This window comes from Mauremys reevesii, linkage group 10 (assembly GCF_016161935.1).
Source record: "Mauremys reevesii isolate NIE-2019 linkage group 10, ASM1616193v1, whole genome shotgun sequence".
Classification (NCBI taxonomy): domain Eukaryota; kingdom Metazoa; phylum Chordata; order Testudines; family Geoemydidae; genus Mauremys; species Mauremys reevesii.
The window spans coordinates 1,452,123-1,474,107 of NC_052632.1; the positions used below are offsets into that span (position 1 = coordinate 1,452,123).

The 21,985-nt window shown below is 47.4% G+C and overlaps 2 long non-coding RNA genes across 3 annotated transcripts in view; one reads left to right on the forward strand and one right to left on the reverse strand.

The window, feature by feature from the left end:
- The window catches only part of LOC120373641, a 105,378-nt gene extending 90,025 nt beyond the window's left edge, over positions 1 to 15,353 (forward strand). Inside the window, exons 4-5 of the long non-coding RNA XR_005585620.1 lie at positions 10,151 to 10,408; positions 14,641 to 15,353. This is a non-coding gene — a long non-coding RNA (uncharacterized LOC120373641). The remainder of the gene's footprint in view (positions 1 to 10,150; positions 10,409 to 14,640) is intronic.
- Positions 160 to 21,553, reverse strand: LOC120373642. 2 transcript variants are annotated; one of them, XR_005585622.1, is made up of 3 exons: positions 21,420 to 21,553; positions 14,995 to 15,068; positions 160 to 455 (listed from the first exon to the last, which is right to left on the reverse strand). It is a non-coding gene; the product is annotated as an uncharacterized LOC120373642 (long non-coding RNA). The 2 variants fall into 2 exon arrangements; XR_005585621.1 differs by lacking the exon at positions 160 to 455 and adding an exon at positions 14,577 to 14,680.
- Positions 21,554 to 21,985: the final 432 nt, after the last annotated feature.

Consider the following 21,985-nt stretch of genomic DNA (forward strand, 5'->3'; position numbering starts at 1 on the left):
CAAACAAAGAAATGTAACCTGAGTGGGAAATCCAGGAATGAAACGTATCTCGCAGAAGAGGTGACTGCTCTGCCCTAGTCCACAAGGGAACGAGCTCTTTTATTTGACAATTGCTCTCCCAGTCTAGCTTTCTTCAGCATGGCTGGTTTCCCCCATTAGCCGTGTTGTCAAAAGGCCCTGTACTCTGAAAGCACGAATGTTGAAGATGGCTCACATTGTGATAGCAGCACCCAATCGTCACTGGAGTTAAATTCCATTCAGTGTTGAATCAATATATATTGCATGACCCACTCAGAGATTCTCTCATTCCAAAGGTCCGGTGAAGACTTGGTTGAGACTTGGCTGAATGTAAGGGTGGCAGAGGGTAATTATTTTGCCATTGGTGTCTGTTTGGGGATTGCAACGTATTCCAGCTTTTTAGCTTCTTTTCTTCCATGAGCCTGGCTGGTTGTAACCTGGAGAGATGACATGCGGATTAACAGTTAGCGCTGCTGGGTGCTCAGCACTTGAAAATCCAGCTATTATTTAAGAACCTAACTATGGAGTAGAGCCTAACTTAGAACATAGGAACATAAGAACGGCCGTACCAGGTCAGACCAAAGGTCCATCTAGCCCAGTATCTGTCTACCGACAGTGGCCAATGCCAGGTGCCCCTGAGGGAGTGAACCTAACAGGCAACGATCAAGTGATCTCTCTCCTGCCATCCATCTCCATCCTCTGGCGAACAGAGGCTAGGGACACCATTCTTACCCATCCTGGCTAATAGCCATTTATGGACTTAGCCACCATGAATTTATCCAGTCCCCTTTTAAACATTGTTATAGTCCTAGCCTTCACAACCTCCTCAGGTAAGGAGTTCCACAAGTTGACTTCAGATGACCATTTCTTGAAAAGCTTGGCCTATGCGTATGCCAGCTCAGACAGGAGCTAGAGCCAAGCTGACTGCAACAATTGTTCACCTCGTAAGATCTGTCAGTCTATTAAACAGGTCTTGGGAGCCTCAATATTTGGAGATCACTCAAAACTGGCCAGGAGCCTTTCGGCCTGAACAATCCAATATCTCAACTAGCCTTTGCATGCTAAGAACAGAGGGTGGGAGAAAGGGAATGTTCAAGGCAGACTTAGCTGTAACCGGGCAGGAATACAGAGTCCAGATCACTGTCCGTATCCTTTGGCAGCATATGCCAGAGTGGCAGTTCCTGGTTACTCAGAGTTACTTTTAGTGCAAGGTGACTTCTTACAGACCAGGCACTCCCCAGACTTCTCAGAAACCTGCACTGTGCCACAAAGTATAATTCCAGTCTCTTGGCTTTGTTTTCATCAGCCCAGCTTTGTAAATATATTGTTTTTTAAAGTTTTCCTATCTGTATTTTGTGCAAGATGCACTTGTGGGGGCTGATGGATCCATGTCTGGTTGCACTGTTCTGTGCGTTTAGCTGCAATGGAAACCAGTGCAATCATGTGTGTTCTTTATGGATTGAGTACAAAAGGCAGAGGGCATGGGACTTGTGCACTAGGATTCAATCGGACTGGGAAACATGCAGTCAAGAGAGAAAGCAATGTGACTAATCTCGTCACACTGAGCCATGGCATGTCGATCGCAGGAACATGGAATGCCTCTCTAGCAGAAGAAGCTGTCGAGTTAGGCATTAGAATAGTGGGAGGAAAATTCCAACCGTGCTGTCTGGGGCATGAATTCTCAAGGACCATAGTATCTGGTGGGCAGAATGCAGAGGACAGGCAAGAGAGGATTCTCATTCTGATAGTTAAATGTGTTTGCTTTCACTTTGGCCAAGTTTGGGTTCCACATTATTGCAGCAAACCAGCTGGCCTGCAGAAATGTTCTCCAGATAAAGGGAATTACATGCAAAGATTGCAGAATTCATAATCACCAGCACTGGTCTGATTCTAGGAGTTTGGCTCATGCAATCAGAAAACAAAAATGAAACGTGACAACTCTGTCCAATCCAAACAGCTCATATTTTGAATACTGAATACATACAACAATATGAATAAACTACAGACCAAGAATTATTCAGAGACATTATTTCTACTATTGATTCTCTGTGCCATTCATTCTTGGCTTCTCTTGCTTTATGTGATCAGTCGGTCAGCAGTCCCAGTTCCTCCAAAGCAGGCCATGTGACTGAAGACGCGGTAGAGATGGACAATGCATAAAACACGTTGACGGCACTGCTACTGGATTGTAATGCAATTCCACTGATGTGCCGCCCCCCACCCCCATCAATTGCCACAATAGTGCTCAATGTGGTTTCATCTAGAAATAATGGACCAAACTTGTGCGTGGGGTGATTCCCCTCATGTCAGTGCTATTAAACCAGGGATGAATTTGGCTCAGTTTCATAGTATCGTGGCCCATCGTGAGCTCCCAAGGGAAATGGATTAATGCAGTGACTGGGAAACTAATGCAAGTTGCCATAGTAACTAAATCTAGAAACATCAAAATGTGTCAAACTCTGGGAATTCAAAAATACACGTTTTGGTGCCAATGAACATGGATGTGTTTTTGTTCAATGCATGTAATTTCTGCAAATATTTTGGTCACATCTTTATGTCATTTTATGGGTAAATTCCTGAGTAGAAATTTAGTGTCTAAGCTCCCTGCAGATGCTCAGCTTGGAAAGATCCCCAGGTCCTGGGACTGGCAATAGCATGTTATCTCATTACCAGACAGAAGAAAATTATTTTAATTTTTCCCCCTCACTTGCAGATTTTCTCGCTCGTACTGATCAGCAGAGCTGGCTGGGGTATAGCACTTGGCCGAAGAGGTCAGTACCATTATCCTGAGCTCCCAGAAGCGGGAGCAGATGAAGAGACTTGCCAAGGTCAGCCCACATGGCAGTGGCAGAGCCAGGAGGAGAATGCAGGCCCTTTGAGCCCCAGGCCAGGGTCCTGTCCAGTACCGTGCTGCCTCTCTGCTATTTGTATTGCAGTAGCACAAAGGACCCCTGTCGGGGCTCAGGCCTGCCCTGGTACTGCACAGACCCACACTAAAAAGGAGGAAGTGCTCCCAGTCTAGGTCCTGACAAGAGGCAGCAGGAGGATGAGACAGACACTGAGGACAGGGGCCGGGGAGGATGAGGAGACGGCAAACGAGGGAGCTGTCACGCGTTCAGCAGAGGAGAAATACTGAGCAAATGAGGTCAGGAAACAAGCGCTGAGGATCTGATCGGGGAATGCGAGGGACCATGCTCAGCCCGGGGGAGGGGCTCTGTGTACGGATCACGGAGCAGGAATTCATCCCAAATGGAGCAGTCTGGGGGCCGACGCGCTGCCCCTCTGCGCTTTCTATGCAGCCCTTCCTGACCACTGGAGCCAAATACACTGGATCCAGTTGCCCTCCCTCAGCCCACTCCCCTCCATGCTGACACATTTGGAGCCAGTATAAGAACCTACCCCCTAGTTACGCTGGGCGCCCAGAAGCTGTCTGGGGCCCAACCCATGCACGGCAGCTCCAGGTGACGTGTGCAGCTCCCCTCTCCCTTCAATCCGGCTGTGTGATCCTCGGGCTCACGCCGTCCAGCAGACCTGCTGTGGGAAGTCGGGTTGGCGAGTGCCAGCTCTGAACACCCTCTGCACCATCCTAGGGGCCCGTCCTTGGGGAAAGCCCCTGCCCCAAGCGAGGGACAGCCCGTGTGTAGCCAGCATGTTTCTGGACGTTAGAAAAGCAATATTACAAGTCAAACTTGGGAACTGACATGCTTGGGCCCAAATGCCGTGGCAGGAGCAAGTTAGTCACGAGGTTAGTTGAGCATGTTTAGTGCAGATGCTGGGAGGATCATTCAAAGGGCAGTGAGCGGGGCTTTGTTTTCATTTGGGGAGCTCGGGGCATGTGTTTAATATGCAGTGTGAGCACAGAATTCAGGCTCACGGCCCCCAGAGACACGCAAGTGCTTCCTGTCCCCTCTTTTACTCTATGGCACATTAATTTTCAATATGAGGCAGCATGTTTGTTTTCAAAAAAATAAATTAATCTGTAAGGCATTTGTGCTATTTTAATTGTCACTTTACCATCCAGGATTTACAATTTAATGCACTACATCAGTTAATCAAAATTCTGTTCCAGCAATAGATTTAATTAAACCCACTTTCCTTCTTTTTTGCTAATTCAATGCAGTAGTTAAAGGCTGCTAATTAGATCATGATTTTCTTTGTTTTATATTCACAACTTACATTACAAAGCAGCTGCAAAAAGGAGCAGAGCCTTGAACAAACTGTATGTGGGGACGGTTCAGTGGATCTCACCCACATCAAGGTTCTCTTTCGAATGGCTCCTGCTTTCCTGACATTTCGCTGTCAGTGACCTAGGGCCAGATACAGCCTGCAGAGAAGGGGGCTAGAGCCAGATGACCCAGGTTATTAGCGGTCTGAAGGGAGAAACTCCTGAACAAGGACAGTGAAAAGTTGGAGACTGTTTAGTTCAAAGAGGAGGTGAATAAGAAGGAAACAGGGAAGAAGGATACAAAATAATGGACATTACATAGAAACTACACTGGGCACTTCTGTTAGTGCTTTGTTGTAATACAAGAAAGAACAAAGGGCTAGTGAATGACACGGAATGGCAACGACTTAAAACTGGCAAAAGGTATTTACATAATGTATCATTAGTCTGTGGGACTCACTGCACAAGAAATAATTGAAGCCAAGAGCACAATAGGAGTCACAAAAAGGATCCAAAGTTTATACTGATAATGAGGATGGTTGCAGGTACGTTAGGGATTATAAACAACAGTTTCTTAGCAGAGATAAAAAGCATCATGTTTCAAGGCACAAATCAGCCGCTGGGGATCAGGAAGGAATTTCACCTGTGAGCAGGTTTTTCCATAAATGCATCTGGTGCTGGCCGCTGTCAGAGGTGTGGCTAGATGGAGCCTGTTGTGATCTGAGCAGTTCCTCAGTTCTGCTTGGTGTAGCTCAGCCCAGCGTTTCTGAATAATGTGTTTAAAGTTACCCATTCAACTCTAGCCGATAACATTTCTGATATCAGTGAGTGTGTGCGCGCGTGTGAGAGGAGTTTGGGGGGACTGCAACATTCGCAGAGGAGCAACTGCAAAGGTCGGCAGAAGTTCAATATTTTTCTTTTAAAAAAGCATTGAAAACTCAGTTATCCCATGACATTATTCTGCTAAATCTGGAGATGACTGTGGTATGAAACAGAGGGATTTTCTCCAGTACTGACCCAATCGACAGCCCCTCCTCAGCCTCTGGTACCAGTATGACCCCTGGAACTGATGCCTGGAGTTCCCCCTTTGGACGTGGGAGAGGATACCTCCTCTAATTCGGACATTTCCACCTCCTTTCTGTAAAATCCTCCTCTGCAGAAGATCTCAGAATCCCACGAGCATCCACATCACCCCGGCAGGAAAATGCCTGGGCACTTGTCCTTATGCACCCACAGTGGGTCTTCTGGAACCCTTGGGCTCCTCCTGGTGACCAGTAGTAGAGGGTGCCCTCTTATAAGAGACCCTATTGTATCAGCAGCCACTGGTATCTGATACTGCAGGGACCTTCCACCGGCAGGAAACCCTGGAGGAGAAAGAGCCAGGGGTGGAGGAGGAGACACCTCCACCATCTGATGCTGATGACTTCAGGCCTGATAAAAAGACCTGGCTGAATCCCTCCAGATCCCACGGAAGGAAGTCCAGGAAACTCAACAGAGCTTGATGGACATTCTGCCCCCAGGGCAAGGTTGCCTGACCTATTAAGAGGTCTTTACTGCCATCAGCGCATACCAAGTGGCAGTCACCTGCCACCATCCCGCTCACCTACAAGAGGGCCAACAAAAATATTATTTACTGGCTAAGGGGCTCCCCTCCCCCTGCAACTCCTTGGAGTGGACACGGTCAGCAAGAAGAATCAACAAGTTCTCACCAAATCGACTCCCGGGGACAAGGAGCTCAAGCTCCCGGACCTGCCAGGCCGTAAGAGCTGCTCATCGGCTGCTCTCCAGTTTAGGGCGTGAACCATCAGACCTTGATTGCAAAATATGATTAAACAAATTATGCAAAGTTCACACATTTTATTGATCACCTGCCACAAGACCAAAGGCAGCAGTTTCAAGCTCTCATTTCAGAAGGCCTGATGATTGCGGAGGCTTCCCTTCCAGCCTCCGTCAATGCTGCAGACACAGCCTTGCACTCTGTGGCAAACACCATCACCATGTGTTGATCCTCCAGCTTCCCCAGGGACCTTCCTTTGAAGGTCCTAAAGCTTTCAGTAACAACACCGACAGCTCCCTCCACTCCCTCAAGGGTTCCAGGGTGACGCGGCCATGCCTCAGGATCTAGACACCTGTGTAGCAATCACAGACTGCTGGGCCCTGAACAAACTGAATCAGGAGTGAGCAGCAGCTATCCTAATAGCACCATCCCGGCTGAGGCAGGTGTTTTGTGCCTCTCTGCACGTTCTTCGGCCCTTTCCTCGCACAGCACATCTCCTGACATGGGATTTGGTTGCCATCACTCATGCCAGTTGCTCTTCTCTGCACCTCAGGACCTGGCTCCTCGATGGTTCGCAGGTGTAGAATTGGGCAGCTCTCCCACGGTTCAGTCCGGACTCCTGGGCAGTAGGAAACCAGCCACTAGGAAAACCTATCTGCAGAAGTGGAGGTGCTTCCCTGTCATTCTATGCCCGCCTCTGAATCTCTCTTCACGGATTTAAAATACAAGGGTCAGTACAGCCTTTCACCCTCCCGCCAAAGGATTTTCTGTTTTTGCTCATCCTGCCACAGCCAGGTTCATTAAGGGTTTGGCTGATCTGTTTCTTCATGTGAAGGATTCCACCCCACCCTGGGCCATATCTGGTTCTCCATGTTTTAAGGAACCCTCTGTTTGAACCTGTGGGTAGCTGTTCACACCTCCACCTATCTTTCAAAGCTTTCTTTCTTGTAGCCATAACTTCAGCAAGAAGAGGAGGGGAGGAAGGAGACTTGCCTCTAGATCAGGGGTAGGCACCCTATGGCGCGGGTGCCGAAGGCGGCACGTTAGCTGATTTTCAGTGGCACTCACACTGCCCAGGTCCTGGCCACTGGTCTGGGGGGCTCTGCATTTTAATTTAATTTTAAATGAAGCTTCTTAAACATTTTACTTTACATACAACAGTAGTTTAGTTATATATTATAGACTTATAGAAAGAGACCTTCTAAAAACGTTAAAATGTATGACTGGCAAGTGAAACCTTAAATTAGAGTCAATAAATGAAGACTTGGCACAGCACTTCGGAAAGGTTGCTGACCCCTGATCTAGATCCTGGATGTGAGACGGGCTCTTGCCTTCTACCTCAGCAGAACAAGATCTTCCAGGGCTTCCCCAGGTTCTTTATCTCCTTCGCCAAGAGAATCTAGTGGCAGTCAACTGTTACTCAGAGGCGATGAAAGCAGGTTTCATTAGCAAATCTAAGCTGAGGAGTCCTGCTGCAAGTTTTGGTTTATTCTTTGCTTGGACAGTAGTTTTCATTTGATCACAGTTAAATAAATTATGCTGCCATCTGTGGGATGCCAGATATGTTGCATTTTCAGAGGATTGCTCATGAGTAAATTACTAAAAGTATCTGACTTTTGATACTAAAAGTATTTATACCTTATTGTTGGTAGGTTTCAAAAAACTCTAACACTGTTGTTAGTCTGATTCTCAGTGTAAGGCATCAGTTACTCAATACTTTTCTTTCTCTAACATTGATGTGCTCCCACTTCTGCATACTTGGAACACAAATAACAAATTACAGGTTACTTGATAAATGCCTCCATTGTTTTACATATCAGACATGCAGATTGTGCATCGTTCACCTTAATGCCAGGTCTGCATTACTAGCACTACCCTCTCCAGGACCTTTTGGAAACTTTATCAAGTGCGGTTTGTATTTCGTGGCTCTGGTCCCAAGCTGGTATTAGGGAATGAATCTGTTGTGTGGATTGTATATTTTTGGTAATTGATTTTGAAAATTGTATTTATTGATGTCACTGAAATCAGCCGGAACTGCAGACGGCACCCGTTATTTTCTCACATAAGCAAGAAGACAAAGCGCTTTCTCCAGTGCCCAACCAAGGGACTTGGCTGGCTGCTGGGGAGCTCTGTGGAAATCTCATTCCCAGGATATGGCGTCAGTGGAGCTGCTCCCAGGCCACTGCTCAAGCCTAACGAATGAAGCAGCCTCTACAGTCCCATGTACCCCACTGCACTGGGGAAAGGCCTGGGGAATTCATATGTATGTTGTATCCTTTTGCCACACCAGGGTCTTCTGCACCCATGGAGGATGGAGCAGGATATGCTCCATACCAGTGCAGGATCATCAGCTATAGTACGTTTGAAAGTCTATTTTTAGATATCTCTAGGAACAGGGCGTCTTTGCTCGCCCTGAAAGGTTCTGGCACAGATCCCAGTGGCACAGAACTAGAGATCCTGGCTGTCTAGATGCTAAAACCGTGACACTATGTGTTCCGCTTTGAGGCAGGTGCCAGAGCTCCTTGTTTTACTTTGGGGCGGGTTGTACTAGGGCTGTGGCTTAGATTTTCACTGGAACCCATTGGTTGGGGGTAGTTCTGTATTCTTCCCGCCAACACAAGGTCAACGCTCATCTGCAACCCAGCCTCAGCCAGGCCCTGGGAAAGTGAAAAGACATTGAATCAGGTGGGTCTGATTTCAAGCCACGTATCATGTTGGCCATTCTACCCAATAGAGACATGGGAATTGCCCATGTCGATGGGTCCCAAGGTCCATCTAGCCCAGGGTCTGGTCTCTGACTGGCAGCACCAGATGCTCTGGAGGAAGGTGTAAGAACCCCACAAGAGCAGATGGGGATTATCTGCCCCCACATGAGGTCTCAGCCTGGTGTCTGATAGATAGAGTCTGGCTGAAGCCCTGAAGCAGGAGGTTGAATATCCCTTGATCCCATTAGCTAGTAGAACTCTGGATGTTCTTGTTACCCACATGAAGGTTCAGTCCCTTCTTGGTTCTTGTTACGTTCTTGGCCTCAAGGACTTTCTAAGGCAGTGACAGGGCATTGTCCCACTTCTGTCTTTCCTAGCCACAAACCACTGGGTGACCTTCTTCTAGTCAAACACCCGATGCAAGTGATTTACATTGTTCTCCCTAGCAGCCTTATCAACTTTGTGCAGCTCTGTATTTACCCCCCAGCTCACTCAGTCATGCAGGGGAAGGGGGGAACAGGAGGTCGCTGCCCCCTGAGAGAGCTCTCCTGGCTCTGACCCTCAAGGGTTGGGACAAGGTCAAAGTATTTCCTTCCTGTGCCTTTTGTACTTACTGTGCTAAGGGGTAAATTAGCCTTGTAGCTCTCTCCAGCCCATCCCCCAGCAATCAGTTAGGCCCAGCTTTACCCTCCAGGTTTGCTCCCCGGTGATTTAACTGGTGAGCAGAGTGCCCGGACAGCTGCCATTGCCCCGCACTCGGTCACACGTGGTGAGTCCCCCGTCTCATTACAGGCCGTGTGGAAAAGTGTTTCCTTTCGCTGGCTGTGAATTTCCCACCTTTAGTGTCTTTGAGTGTTCCCTTGTGTTCTACGACAGGAGAACGGACATTCCTGATCTCTGTTCTCTAGACCAGTCCCTATTACACAGATTTTTTTGCATCTCCTCTTAGTGGTCTTTTCTCTAGAGCAACAATCCAGTCTCTTCAATCTCTCTTCATGGGAGAGTTTCTCCAGGCCCTTGATCATTTTAATCACCCTTCTCTGAACCCCTAGTTCTGCCACATCCATGCAGAAGTTCTAGTTTCATGCAGCTGATACTATACACAGAAGCAGCGGATCCAGGGATGCGATGCCCGTGTGCATCTTGCTGATACACCCATCAAATGGTGTCCATAACAGACAGGCAGTTTGCTCAGCTTCAGACCCTCCTTTATCACACAGAAGTGTGACGAAGTGGGAATGTTCTTGCTGTGCTCTTTGAATGCTGAGTGGGGAGTATTGACCTGGGAAGGCTGCAGGGGAGTTTTGCTGGAACTGTCTGCATTGGGGAAGGGAGGACACCTGAGCATGTAACCTGAGAACCCAGGAGGGGGGTTGGAGGCCAGGTAACACCTCTGCCCGGAAACTGGACAAGGGACACAAAGGAGCAGGCATCAGGGATTCTGAAGTAGCCTATTGTTCTTGCTGACTATGTTTTACATTTCAGGTAACTCCTAAAGTAGCCGCTTTCCTCAGGAAGTTGTGCAATGAAATGCCAAAGCTGCTCCTAGAATACCAGCATATAGACCTCATCAAATTCCTATCACAGACACAGTTCCTTCTCCTCCAGCTGAATTTCTAAATCCATCCTCAAACCAAACCGCTCCACAGCAAGTGAACACCTGATCTGTTGTTCAGATTCAACAATGATACCTGCTCTGACAACTTGCTAACAAGCTCCTATGACAACAGTCAACATTCTGAAGTAAGTGGCTTTGACAGCGCCTTTGCTAAATTAGCAAATGTAAATGCAATGCAAAATGTTATTCTGAATGTATGGCATCTTGTGGCAGAGGTGGACTAAATATATTATCACCATTACAAACTGCAGTATGTATTTGCATGATATTTGGTACTCTGCAATAAACTGTATCCCTCATAACGGCCCAAATACAATCTTCAGTTAAACTTCTCCAAGGGGGTCTCTACAGACGCTCATTTGTGGGATGTGCCTTCTGGTGCTACTGGGCTCCATGAGTCTGCTCATTAAGCAGTGCCATTGAGAGCATTCGCTCTCAGTACTGAATGCTGAGAGCTGAGGTCATAACCGGTTATGCTGTACCAGCTGCCTCAGTCCCTACCATGGTTGGATGGGAATGTTAAGGTCTCATAGTGCTGTGCATGGAGAACATACACTGGGGTCAGAGCAAAGGTCCATCTAGCCCAGTATCCTGTCTTCAGACAGCGGCTGGTGCCAGATGCTTCAGAGGCAATGAACAGAACAGGGCAGTTATCAAGTGATCCATCCCCTGCTGTCCAGTCCCAGCTTCTGGCAGTCAGAGTTTAGGGACATCCAGAGGATGGGTTGTGTCCCTGACCATCTTGGCTAATAGCCATTGGTGGATCTGTTCTCCAGGAACTTTGTAATTCCTTTTTTGAACCCTTTTATAGTCTTGGCCTTCACAACATCCCTGGCAGCAAGTTCCACAGATTGGCTGACTGTGCGCTGCGTGAAGAAGAACTTCCTTTTGTTTGTTTTTAAACCTGCTGCCTATTAATTTCTTTGGGTGACTGCTGATTCTTGTGTTATGTGAAGGGGTAAATAACACGTCCTTATTCATTTTCACCACACCGGTCATGATTATATAGACCTCTGTCATATCCCCCCTTAGTTGTCTTTTTTCCAAGCTGAAAAGCCCCAGTCTTTAATTTCCCGCATATGGAAGCTGTTCCATACCACTAGTAATTTTGATTGTCCTTCTCTATCACTTTTCCAATTCTAATAGATCTTTTTTGAGATGGGGCAACCAGAACTGCACCCAGCATTCAAGATGTGGGCGTACCATGGATTATATAGAGGCAATATGATATTTTCCATCTTCTTATCTCTCCCTTTCCTAATGGCTCTCAACATTCTGTTCGCTTTTTTGACTGCCGCTGCACACTGAGTGGATGTTTTCAGAGAACTATCCACAGTGACTCCAAGGTCTCTTTCTTGACTGGTAACAGCTAATTTAGACCCCAACATTTCTTATGTATAGTTGGGACGATGTTTTCCAGAGTTCATGACTTGGCATTTATCAACATTGAATTTCATCTGCCATTTTGTTGCCCAGTCACCCAGTTTTGTGTCCACCATGCTAGGCATTCACACCTTACCGTGCCCCATTAATGTGTTTAATCCTGAATGGACCATAATTACAGGCAGTCTTTGTGGTTTCCTCTCCTGTGGCCTGACTCTAATCAGATCAGCAGTTGCATAGCTGAGTACAGAGCATTGTTTGTCAGGGCTAGAAATGGCTAAGCAGCTCGTTGGCCTGCTGTTGGCAGCCAACTTCAATGTAGTCCCATCTGGTGGAAACAATAGCACTGGGATAGCTGTCAGTAAACCTTCCTGCCACATGAGCTTTCCCCACTGCACATCCCAGGAAAGTCTTTAAAGATGTTTTGCTGCTCACTCGAGGCTTGTCTGCACACGAAATCTGACTGGAGTAGCTCCCTGTGTGAACACTCTTATTCCAGAGTAGTTACTGCACTTTAAATTCCTGCCCACCTTATTCCAGAATAGCTAGACAAGCCCTTTATCTTATAGCTTGAGATCTCATCTTCTCTACTTTGCATATGGGGAGAAGCAGGCTTTCTATTTCAGAATGGCTCCCTCGTTCTAAAACCTTCACCATGTTGTTCATCCCCAATCCAGTTTGTCAGCTTCAAGTGATCAGGGACAGTTTGCCAGCAGGCAGCCTGGAGGGAGGCAGGCTACTCCTCCGGTTACCAAAAATGACAGCAGTTAGCTGAGCAGTCACACAATAAGGCTCCCAAAGTCTAGGCCATGGAAGGTCAGGCCAATAGGACGTTTCTTTGCTTGTACACGTCTACCTCGATATAGCGCTGTCCTCAGGAGCCAAAAAATCTTACCGCATTATAGGTGAAACCGCATTATATCAAACGTGCTTTGATTCACCGGAGTGCACAGCCCCACCCCCCCGGAGCACTGCTTTACCGTGTTATATCCGAATCCGTGTTCTATCAGGTCGCGTTATATCGGGGTAGAGGTGTAGGTGTGTCTTTTTGGATCCTGGATGTTCTTGATACTTGTGATTAGTTAATATTGTTGATTGGATAAGCTGATGCTCTGGCTAAGTAAGTGGACTTTCTAGACCCTGTTTTATGTTGCTTTGTTGACATTTCTCCATCGTAGCCCTTGGGTGACCCAGACTTATTACAGCATCATTATTTTCTCCTCATCGACACCTTTCCTAGATATGAAGAGTCGGGGGACACCAGGTGGTGTCTATCAACGTATTTGTAGGAACAAAAGTAATTTGCAGGTCTAAAAATGAACACAGGGCTACATTTTTAAAGGAATCTCAACCCAGACTCCAGATTTGTGCCAGCAGTTTTGTGCATGACGTTACCGGAGACGGGAAGTGGCACTAGCCCATGCACAGCAGGTAGTGAGCCAGCAGCTAAGTGACCTGCACATGGAAGTGCCATTGGGCACATGGGAGTTGTCCTTCCTTTTCCAACTATGCGATGCAGAATTTAGTACAATACTCAAATCAACACACACACAATCAGTTCACAGTGTGACACACCTGTCCCCCATGCTCTTCACTTTTACAGAAGTGGGGCAGTTGTCATTGGGTTATGTCTACACTGGAAAAAAAAAAAAAGCCCCCCAGCAATGAGTCTCACTCGGCCTGGACTCTGACTCAGGCTCATGCTATGGGGCTGGAAATTGCCGTGTAAACATTCAGGCTTGGGCTGGAGCCTGGGCTCCAAGGCCCTGCCTCGTCGCTGGGTCTCAGAGCCTGAGTCCGAATATCTACACTGCTATTTTTAGCCCCGGAGTGGGAGCCCTGGGCTCTGAGACTTGCGGCTGCAGGTCGTCTTGTGCAGTGTGGACATACCCACTGGTCCCTTGTTTTATGTCCCTGGTGATGGCCCTTTTGAATTTGTTTCCACTTTACACTCCCGTTCCTAAGGGAAGATATCAAATTAGAATTGGTCAGAAAGTGGGGGATGGGTATCCATGGAAAAATTAGCTGGAAAATATTTAAAAATAGTTTTGGTTTAAATTTTCATTTTTACGTCCATCTGTGCCTAAGTTTCTGAAGCATCTGTTCCATGGATTGCCCCCAGTGAGGGATTTTTCCCCATCTTGGAGATCTAAATATTGTACTGCTGGCCTTAATGGATCCCGCACTTTCAGCATCTAACATCGTTCTCCTTATCCCATCATGGAAAATGTAGAGTTTTCATCAAACAATTAAAAACTGAAAAATACTGGGCTGATACCTTTCAGCTGAAAACCAAATGTTCTGATTTCAAAATGCCGCCAAAGTACCTCATGAGAGTTGTAGTTCAGGTGCCTCGTGACTCCATTCTCCTCTATAGACTGGGCTCCCTGGCTGGACTACATCTCCCACAATGCACCATAGTGTAATATGGGAGTCCCTGGCCACACTGCATCATGTTGAGTCGTAGTCCAACGGGGGAACTCAACCCATAGAGGAGATTAGGGACATGAGGCCCCAGAACTACAAGTCCGATGAGGTACTGCAGAGGTATTTCCATTTTGTTTATTTTTCAGATGTAATTTTTAAAATTTTAAATGTTCTTTTTTATGAAGAGTCAAAATTTTCTACAAAGATTATGAAAAATTTCATTTAATCAAAAACCCAGTTTTTCCATAGAAAATCAGTTGTGTCAGAAAACTTTTGTCCAACACTCGACCCTTTCTCTTTTTAAAATAAGTGTTTTAATTTACTGAGTGCAGAAACACACAGATCATGGCTAGATTTCCCTGGCTCTGAAACATTCGTACTGTTCCTGTTAACCACATGTACACACCAAGACCAATTGAATGAATCATGTTTGGCACCAAGCAGGTTTTCAAACTAAGAAAATGAAGAAACTGACACGCTGATGACAGGAAATCTGTTCTATTTACTTGTACAGCCAGTAATGCCAATCGCCCTTTTTTCTTTCCAGCATCATTTTGAAGGCACGCGCTACCATTTACTGGAGTCAACTGGAACACAGAGACCAAACACAACATTTGACACATCTTAGACTGCTTGGAAGGATTTTGTTATATGCAGCAAAACACAGCAAGCTTGACATTTGAAACTCACTTATTTCACGGCAAGGCAAAATCTTATGCCTTCACACAGTGTTTTTCCTGCTGTTTCTCAGCACAAGAACGCCTGCTTACTGTAGCTTCATATTGTTATGAACAGACCAGCATGAAAAAAATCTATGCAGTCAGAATAAAATTGGCATGGAGACTGCAGAAATCTGGATTGTCCAGGTGGATCAGCCTTAGAGGACAACTCTTGTACTCACCCACACACTGGCTTTGTTACTCCCATATATTCAGAAGCAAGGAATAGATGTACAGCAGGTCTCATCCTGACCACCTAAAACACAGGAAACATAAGACTTAAAAAGACTGTTTGATGTTTAGGTTTTTTAAATTAATTCATGTATTAAATAATAATCGCTGAAGTGCTGCAGCATGCATTAATGTAAAACATTTACCCTACAGGGATGAAAGAAATTATACTTTAAACTTTCATGGACTCAGAACATTCATACAACTCTCCAGATACTTGAAATCTCTAATCCATCACTTGAGTAATTTTCATCTTCCTTTCTTAGATCCTGATTGTGTTGAGTAGACTTAAATTGTTTCTTTAAGGCAACTGAACTTGGTTTTTTTTTTGCATTTCCCTTGATTTGTTGGGGGAAGGAGTTCAGAGAGAAGTGAATTTATTGGTGTCCAAGGTTCTGTTTTGAATGCATGGAAGTCAACGTCCCCTTTAACTCATTCTTCCTATAGCTGCTATCCCATTGCAAACACTTATATGATCCAAAAGCGAAGGCAATGGTGGAAAGTAATTACAAGTCCTCTATTTTCCACAGTGCCATTCTGTTTGTGTGTCACTGTGTTGCATCCATTGTTTGGATCTTGTTCTATATGGCCTCCGATGAAGCCATTGCTTGTCTCCATTAAATACCTCCTCTATTCTTTCACGTCTCCAATTTTGGGACCTTGCAGGGACATACCCTCGGGGCTCAGACAGAAGCAATAGAGCTGCACAACACAGCAGTTGGATATTTTCAATGTTGTGGCCTGATGGCTACTGTGGTTCATCTCTTTCTTTTGTGGATGTGATGAAACAGCTACAGCGAAGGCTCACAAAGCAGTACCGCTGCAAATAACCAATGGTCAAGTCCTTGTTTTTGGTAATTCCAGGAAGTGGTGGACACAGGTTTTGAATTAGTGTTGTACAGACGTCGCTGTGGTACAGAGGGTAACACGCTATGTGCAGGAGCAGCTGGGGTGGGAGAGTCAGTCCCACAGAGAGTGCAACACACCCCACACAGCCCTGCACTTGTCCCTTGAGTGCATCCGGTTCAGAATTCTTCTCTTTGCTGCCAAGGCTCTGGGCAGCTCTGTCCCTGCCCACTGCCCCTTGCAGCTGGTCACACACCACACCCTTGTTCTGGCTCCTGAGCTCTGGTGCCCCTGTCCAAGCATGTCCTCTCCTCACCTGTTCACTAGGATACCTCCCACCCCTCCGCTCACTTGCTCCTCAGACCCCTTCTTTCCATTCTCCCTTTCCCCAGCAGCGACCCCCTGCAAGTTATTTAGAGAGACGACCCGCTCTCTGAGCACGTGTGTTGTGTCCAACATGCCACCCAGTGCTGCACGCCTACATTCCTCCACCCTCCGCCAGCCCTTCCTCTTTGCTGGCTGGTGTCTGCCAGTCTCCAATCGACATTATAAACTCCTGGGCAAGCCCATGGCCACATTCTCTCCCAGTGCACCCTGCACACCTCCGGCCCAAATAGCAAAACCAGTGGGGACACACCCCTGGTACCCAGTATCGACAAACACCGGAGCTGGCTGCCTGAAAGCCCAAACCATGTCCCTCCATCTTCTCCACATTCTTTCCTGCCTTGCCATGTTTCCTTCCTGTCTTCCCTTCCCTCCCCCCTTGCACGAGGATACAGTTCATATAAATGATGAAACAACAGGTAAAAGAGACAAAGCCCCACCCCAAACCCTATCTACACAAAGAGAAATTGTGGGACTTCCGTGCCACCTGCATGCCGCTTGTACCCCAGATCCTTTCCCCCACCCTGTGTCTCTCGCCTGTACTGTGTAGGCTCTTTAGGACACGGACAGTCTCCTACTATGGGTTTGTACAGCCCCTAGCACAGTGGTGCCCTGGTCTTGGTGGGGCCTCTGGACCCTACCATAATACAAATAACAGCAATGCTGTCCTCTCTATGCTCTTCTAAACGATCGATGCTCTCTCAAATCTTCAAAGGAGCATGAGACTCAGGGGACTCGTCGTGGGAGGTATGGGTATCACAGTGAATGATTTATGAGCTATTTTGAAAACAGAGCTGAAGCCCCTAGAGCTGAGCTGTCTTTTCTTTCGAAGCATTATCGCAGAACGGCACGTTCACGCCAACGGTGGAGCATGTGGAATGATTTTTATAGCTGTAGCTAGGGTAGAGGTTGCCAGAACAGTCCTTCAGCTTTAGTCAGCTATTTGCTGAGCAGGCTTCTAGCTGTCATGGGTTGGAAGGGCGTGTTGCAGCTCTGGGTCACTCCGCACCGACATTGTCAACACTTCCTTGCCGCCCTGCTTGAGATGCCGGCTGCTCCCAGAGCCTGCAGAAATCTTCCCTTCCTGGGGGCGGCTTGGCTGGTATTTATCAGTATGTGATCTCACGTTGCTAGCCAAGATGATGAAAAAAGATTGCAAAATGCAGTGGGAAGCCAGCGGCCAGGTCCTCGCCTCAATAATGATCTTTGGGAGAGGTTTCAGGTTAATGGATCGATGTGGACGGAGAGCCAGGGCCAGGCGCCTAAGAAAGGAGTATGACTGGACTGGCATTCAGCATTACAAGACCAGGGGCTGTTCCCAGTGGCTGTCTGAGACCAGCTCAGAGGCATGGACACAGGGTTACGGGCTTGATTTTTGGAGGTGTTTGGGTGTCTAACTGCATCTTGAGGAGTCTAAATACCTTTACAAATCTGGTCTGACTCCCTAGGGAAGGGCTCCTGCCTCCTTCTCTATTGCCAGGGGATAACTGGCTCAGAACACACCACATGGGCAAGCAAAAGTTTCAGAGACTTACAAGTGGAACAGGGGAAAGCCAAACTAATGATCACTGAAGGCTAATTAATGTCAGTTAGTGCTTGGCCACCAGGTGCACTGAGCTACAGCCAAGGAGAGCTCAAGACAGGAGTATTGTGTGGTGCTGGTAAGAGCCAGGGTGGGCTGGCTGGACATTAGACGAAGCCACATGCTTTTCTGATTGGTGCCAGGCGTCCTTTTCCCTTCACCTGGGCTCCTTCCCCATTGGGCCCTGCAGCAACCACCCACGCTTTCCCCTATATCGGCTCCTATTACCCCCACCCCCACCCCGATTTTTCACACTTTCTGTCTGGTCACCCTAGGTGAGACACTCAGTCTATTCAGTTTAACATAGAGGTTAAGAGGCAACTTGGTCACAGTCTGAGCGTATCTAGCTGGGGAACAGAAGCTGATCCCAGAGGGCTCTGCAGTCTAGCAGACAAAGCTAAAAACAAAATCCAGTGGCTGGAGGCTGAAGCCAGACAAATTCAGACTACAAATTAGGTGCAGATTTTTAACGGGGTGGGTATTAACCATTGGAACGACGATGTCAGAAGGGAATGGATTTGATGCCATCTGAAGTCTTTAAATCAAAATCTCATGCCTGTCTTAAAGATCTGCTCCAGCTCAAGCAAAAAGTATGGGCTTGAAGCAGGATTCCCTGGCGGACCGTCCCCGGGCTGCGTTCAGCCGGGGCTCAGGTCAGAGGATGCTCTCGTCGAGCCTTGGAATCTAGCACTCAGTGAATTCTTTGCAGCACTAGGAGCTGCTCGGTCACTCAGAGCAGTGAGCACATACAAAGTCACCTGGAGCCTGGTTCTTCTCTCCCCAGGGCGGGTACGAATCAAGAGGTGCTGAGTAGCTGTGGGTGAACCCCAAAAGGCTGGGTGCGGAGAGGCACCCCTGAGTTCCCTAGATTTGTTCATCGCTGCTGGGGAGCTTTTCAGGAGGTGGGTGTTTGCAGCAGGGCCTTTTAAAGGGCCAGGGAATCTCTTTTTTATCTCTCTCATTGAAACCAATAGCTCTGTTCTCCAGTGCTGCAGCTGCATGAGCATTTCTGGTGTTACCCTCGCTGGCAGTAGTTGGCTGCTGTCCCGGTACCCCCCACTTCTGGGCGCACTGATTCTCCCTTCGCCCCTGGATCAATGTAAAGCAGGAGTAATTGCACTGAAGTCAGTGGAGTTCTGCTGGGCTGAGAGGAGACCCCAGCCCTGGGTGTGCACACAATAGTCTGGATTGGCCAGTGGCAGGAGGACTGAGAGCAGCCCGTGAGAGCCAGGGTAAAGCTGGTGGAGGCTGCAGAGCTGTCTCCTGGTGAGCTGCTTCCCCTCCCCCTGGCAGGAAGGTAGGAAGGAGGCATGTCAGAGGTGTGCTAGGCAGGGTGCATGGCGGGCAGGGTCCCTGGGGCTCCTTACCACAGCAGCGGTAAATCTGAGCTCTCACTTGGGCCAGGGTTGTGCAGCTTATGCTCCAGGACCTTGGATGCAGGTGAGAATATGGCTCAGTGTATTTGTCCAGCCTACCATGGCTGGAGACCAGCAGAGAGTTTATTCAGGACTCTAGCTTTAGCAGCTACATTTTGTTATTACCAATAATCATAGATAGGAAACTCGGCTTTCAGGCCCAAAGTGCCCACCACACTACGGGCATGGCCAGAAATCAGTAACAACACCCCTCTACACTGGGCGTTACGGCTGTGCCCCCCAGGGAGACGTGCTCTTCAGATTGATTGGTCTGATCTCCAAAATGAAAATCGGGGAGAAAGTGAAACATCTCTCTGTTATTTGCACTGACTGCGGTTCCTAACTAGGTCATGTCACTTATACAGCAGCCGTGGTCGAAGTCCAGTAACAATCTGAGTGAACAAACTGATGTGACAGGCATGATGGGTGAAATGCTGGTGCCTCGTGCTGGCGTAATCATCCTCAAAGACAGAAATACGGATGGACTGGGAAATTCCAATGGAAAGTGCTTGTACTAGAAAGCCACTGGCTTAAAATAAGTAATTGACATTAACCTACTAGCAAGACACAACGGACAGTGGGGGCATTACTGCAGGGACAACTCACAGCAGCGGTAACTGCATGGCAGTGAGGTGTCTCAAAATGTTGATATCAATACAGACCTTATTATTAATATAACTTGGGGCGGGGGAAATATCAGGTAAGGAAGATGCTTCTCTTCCCTGCATTGAAACAAAATATATGTGTCCTAGAAGCAGGGGAACTGCGAGTGAGATCTGAAATGAACCAGATTAAGAGTAAAATTCAAGTCCCAAAGCAAGGCCAGTGGAGGAGACAGGGGACTCCTCATTAGACCTTATGAAAGAAAGAGTGAGCCCCATCTTCCTTCAGCTTCACACGCAGGAGGTGGTTTCTTTGGGACATCCTGCCTCTGGGGAAGAAGCAAGAAAGGGGGATGTTTTTCTTGACCTAAATGAAGCAAGAGAACTTGGTACCCAGGATCCAAGAAGTGGGAGTTATGGTGGCAGGTTTTTCCCAGATTTTTCCACCCTCTTCCTGTTTTATGCCAAACCCTTTCCCAGCCACTTTTTTCTGGAGACTAAGCACCTAATACGCACGTGCCTAAAACTAAGCACTTAAGCACATGGGTAAACCCCACTGAAGTCTCTGAGATTACGCATGGACTTAAATTCTTTGCTGAACGGGGATGGACCTGAGCACACGTCTGTTTGGCTGATTTGGGATCTAATATAGCCCTGCTTGGTGTAGTCAGTGAAGGCTGCCTTAGTCCATGTAGGAAATGGCCCATGCTCAGATTCAGATTTAACCCCCCTTTCTACATGTAGCTTTTCCAAGAGTGCACATGGTGTCTCCTGCATTTGATCTTTCTAATTTGTCAGTGAGGGAGAGGAAAATTTGCAATGAAAGGTCTTTCGCATCCCCTAAAATAGCATCGCTCCTCCCTCCCTTTGTGGCAGACTTCTGAACAAAATCCCAGTTATTACAGAAAAGTCACTCATACGATACAGAAGCCGCACATAATATCTGAAAACTCACCCCTCAGGCTTTCTTGTCTCAGGTGGTGCTAAGAGCCAAATGCCAGCTCATTGTTAGCTCCGAATTTAAACTTTGGAGCCATACGTAACTTGTAAGAAGCAGTGGCTTTACTCCCGTCTGCTTGTGTATAAAGTATCACTACGAGTTTTGGTTTTCACAGTGCTAAGCAGGGGTCCGACTGGAATCAGCTGTTTTCAAGAAGAGAAATTGATTTCTAATCATTACTCGCCTCGAAGCACAATATTGTAGGGCTTCTTAGCAGATGGATCAAGCCAGCTCAGTGTGTCTCAAACTCCTCAGCTCCTCTACAGCTCAGAAAACAAAACAAGTTTGAGTCTTTTGGTGGGAGAGGGGCATTTCTAATACAACTAGCTACATTCCACGGTCTGGTGATTTAAATGCCCAGCACATTATTTGATTCATGGTGTAAGAAGGGCCCCATTCTTACTCCCATCTTGCCATGTGGAGTGGTCTCGCTTTAGTGCTCACATAAGGAGCAACACAAAGCAGCCATTTGCAGTGCACAGCAACAAGTGTTCTTGGTCCTATAAAACCTGGTAACTATGCTCCGGAGTGTCATCTGTTAACTCACCATTGACGCCTACAGCCATAAAACACTCTCATAACGCCATTGATTTCAGCTGAGCTGATGGTGAAAAGGGAGGCAGAGAAACCATCTTAGGGCCCAGTCACGCAGAGCAGATCTGTGGGGTCTGGGGCTGCGTGAGTTTCTGTAATGCTGCCAGGCCGGAGTGGGGGTGGGAAGGTTCCGGAAGCAGGGAGAGGCCTGAGGAGCATTGAGCATAGCTGTAAAATGTGTTTCCAAAGCCTCCTTCATTTAAAAATCTCCTTCCTGAGCCCCATGTGAAGTGCTACACAGAGGTGACCCTTCCTCAGTAACCAGCTGCTGGTGGAAATGGACAGGCATAGTGCCCCTTTCTGGCCTTGGCAACCCAGGTTGTCACCTTGTGTCCCCTATCGCCACTGACGAGCGAGAAGTTACCAAGGTCCGGGAAGGATTCAGGTTCCCTTCAGGACAACAATAAGGTGCCAGGCCAGCCACTGGGACAAGCCTGAGCCTTTAACCCTGGTTAAGTTAACGAGCACATCAGACTGAGGAGGAGTTAGGGCCATGGAAGGGGACAGAGTGTGGCATGC